Source organism: Symphalangus syndactylus, chromosome 18 (assembly GCF_028878055.3).
Source record: "Symphalangus syndactylus isolate Jambi chromosome 18, NHGRI_mSymSyn1-v2.1_pri, whole genome shotgun sequence".
NCBI classification, from domain to species: Eukaryota; Metazoa; Chordata; class Mammalia; order Primates; family Hylobatidae; genus Symphalangus; species Symphalangus syndactylus.
The window spans coordinates 56457022-56460000 of record NC_072440.2 but is presented as its reverse complement, the minus strand read 5'-3'; the positions used below and the strand labels follow the sequence as shown (position 1 = coordinate 56460000).

General features: G+C 58.4%; 1 long non-coding RNA gene across 1 annotated transcript in view; it reads right to left on the bottom strand.

Annotated features, from left to right (window-relative positions):
• LOC129468304 (uncharacterized) overlaps positions 1-2644 on the bottom strand; it is a 2949-nt gene extending 305 nt beyond the window's left edge. The window contains exons 1-3 of the long non-coding RNA XR_008652593.2: positions 2458-2644; positions 1981-2065; positions 1-35 (exon numbers count right to left, since the gene is read on the bottom strand). The exon at positions 1-35 is cut by the window's left edge and continues 305 nt beyond it. This is a non-coding gene — a long non-coding RNA (uncharacterized lncRNA). The remainder of the gene's footprint in view (positions 36-1980; positions 2066-2457) is intronic.
• Between the last annotated feature and the right edge of the window lie 335 nt (positions 2645-2979).

Genomic DNA, 2979 nt, shown 5'->3' with positions numbered 1-2979 from the left:
GGGGACTGTCCTCCCTGCAGGAGGCCTGGGCTGGGCTGCAGGATGAGAGACCATGGGTCAGGAGAGGCTTCTGTCGTTCCAGCCGGTCCCCAGCTGCCTCAAGATGGGTGGACAAGCCCAGTGAGACCCCCAGAGAACCGGCCCATACAGTAGCCAATTTGCCGGCCATGTACCGCCGAGCCCCGGGCTGTCATGGTGGTTTTGCCGCTGAGTTTTGGAGTGGGCTGTGATGTGGGAGGAGACATTGAGAGGCCTCACAAGCCTAGAAGCATCTTACCCTGACCTCACACCTGCTGGACTTCGAGCTGGGGAGAGAATTGGGGCCGAGGGCGTTTTCCCACAGGACTGGAAGGCCGGTCGTGGTCCTTGGTGGTGAGCTGGCCAGGCTGCCAGCCTTCTCCCCGGGTCCCCTCTGATCCCTGCGCCTCTGGGGGTCACACCAACTGTGGGTCTTTCCTTCCTCACCATGCTGGGCAGTTGGTGAGCACATTCTGCCTTGAGACGGGGCATTGCTTTGATAACATTTCTTCTCGTTTCCTGCTTGTTCTGGAATTCCTGTCAGTCAAATGTTGGGCCTTTTGAATTGATCCCGTGAGTCCTTCTTTCTACCTTTGCTTGTAGATAGACTTCCCTGAACCCAAACACAAATACTTTCTCTCTGCTTTTTAAAAAATTGGTTTTGGGGCCAGACGTAGTGGCTCACGCCTGTAGTCACAGAACTTTGGGAGGCCAAGGCAGGTAGATCACTTGAGGTCAGGAGTTCCAGACCAGCCTAGCCAACATGATGAAACCCCGTCTCTACTAAAAATACAAAAATTTGCTGGATGTGGTGGTGTGCGGATGTAATCCCAGCTACTCGGGAGGCTGAGGCAGGAGACTGGCTTGAACCCAGAAGGCGGAGGTTGCAGTGAACTGAGATCACGCCACTGCACTCCAGCCTGGACGACAGAGCCAGACTCTGTTTTAAAATAAATAAATAAATAAATAATAATAATAAATTGGTTTTGGATTTTAGCAGTCCTGTTTTTCATTTCCAAGACATTTCCATCGTTCCCCGAGCTCCCCTCTTCTTGTTCCAGAGAATTCTGTTCTGCTCTTAGGGATAAAGTGGCTTTGGAGGGAGGCGAATCTTATGCTTTCTGCATTTTCTGTCTTGTGGTTCTTTTTTGTTTGTTTAGTCTTGGAGCTTCCCATGAGACTCAGTGCTCAAATGTCTGGCTTTTCTTTCTTTTCGATCTCTGTTTATAGCGGAGGCAGGCAGAGCTGCCGGGCACTCCTCTTTCCTTGTTAACTTGAGGAAGCCGGACAGCCAGGTCTTGGAAGGGAGGCCTCCTGCCTCCAGGCGGTGTCTCGGGCTGCAGGGCTGTGGTCTGGAGTGGGGACAGTACCAGCTCCCACTGCTGTCCTGCCATGCTTGTTTGCAGCACACATCTCCTCACACCAGTGACAAGGCCACTGCTTGCCAGCCACTTGCCTTCTTCCTGCCAGGCTGTCCTGCTACGTCAGCCTCTGCTCTCCACCTCAAGAAGTGTCTCGAAAGATCATGTCTGCAGATGACCTCTCTCCTGTTCTCAGTGCCACGTGGGGTCTCCCCAGCAGAGGTGGCTGGACACCTGGCCCTGGCTACTGGAGGTTGTTTAGCTGCCAGAGGGTGGCGGTAGCCTCCAGGACCCTCCCCTGGCCTCTGCCCTGTTCATTCTTTGCTGGAATGTCATGGGTCTCAGGATGTGCTGAGCTCTGAGACCCCATGGGGCAACTTGGGATGGGGGCTAAGGAAGGCCTCTTGGAGGAGCCCTGAGGCGAGGTGGCCCTGGGGTGGGGTGGAGGCCCTGAGCAGCAGGGGAGGGGGTTGCACCCTGCTCTCTGCGTCCCTGAGTGAGTGGGGCGGGAGCTGCCCCCTGCTCTATGTGTCCCTGAGTGAGTGGGGCAGGGGCTGCACTTGCTCTGTGTGTCCCTGAGTGAGTGGGGCGGAGGCTGCACCTGCTCTGTGTGTCCCCAGCCTGCTAGATGCCCCACAGGGGCCAGGATCTGAGGAGGGAGAGGTCTTCACGGAGACGGGTGGCTCCTGTAATAAGGAAGACAACACTGGCTTCTTGGGTGAACAGCAGGGTGGGGTCCTTAGGTCCCACCATAGGTGCCCAGGCCCAGATGAGATTCCCCAGTGGCCCTGAGGGGGCGCCTGGGACACCCTGGATGGCCCAGTGTCCTCCCGTCACCCTCGCCCCTAAGCACCATCCTCCTTGGCCTGGAAACCCCAAGCTCCCTGACGCCCCCGCCCCTCTCCCCGCCTGTGCCGGGGAAGGATACTGCTGCTCTGTCAGCCATAGAGCCCCTCCTCCCCCAGCCCCACTCACCCCTCCCTGTGGTCCTTGCCAATCGCCCTGAGCCCGAAAAGGTGAGAGACTCTTGGATCCAGGTGGGGGCCCTGGATCCCCAGCCCTGGGGTCCCCCACTCACGGGGTCAGATACATTAACAAAGGCCAAGCGCCCTGCCAAGCGTGTCCTGGATTGGGGTGGGCACGGGAGTTCGCCTCAGGTCCAGGCTCCGGGATGTCGTGCAGGACAGGGCGCGGCTACGCCGGGGGCACTGGCTGGAAGCCGGAACTCCCGGCCTCGAGGGCGGAAAGTGTGGCCAGCGCAGCGTGCTGGGGGGGCCATGGCCCCGTTGCCAGGCAGCGCCTCCCTGGACGCCAGTTGCCATGGAAGCCGCTTCCTGCCCATGTTGCCACGGCGTCCAGATGGCCTCGAGGAGTCTGGTTCAGAGGGTCTGCCCCGTGCCCTTGCCCCACCTCCGCTGCCCAGGGATGGGCTGAGAGGACAAAGAGGAGGAGAGGCTGGGACGCCCAGCATGGAGATCCAAGTCCTTCCTGCTGGAGCCAGGCTGCGGCACAGCGTAGGGGCCAGATGGGGCTGTTCTGCTGTCTGCACCGCGGACTTGATGTTCATACCCCAAGCTCATTTTATTTTCTATTTTTATTA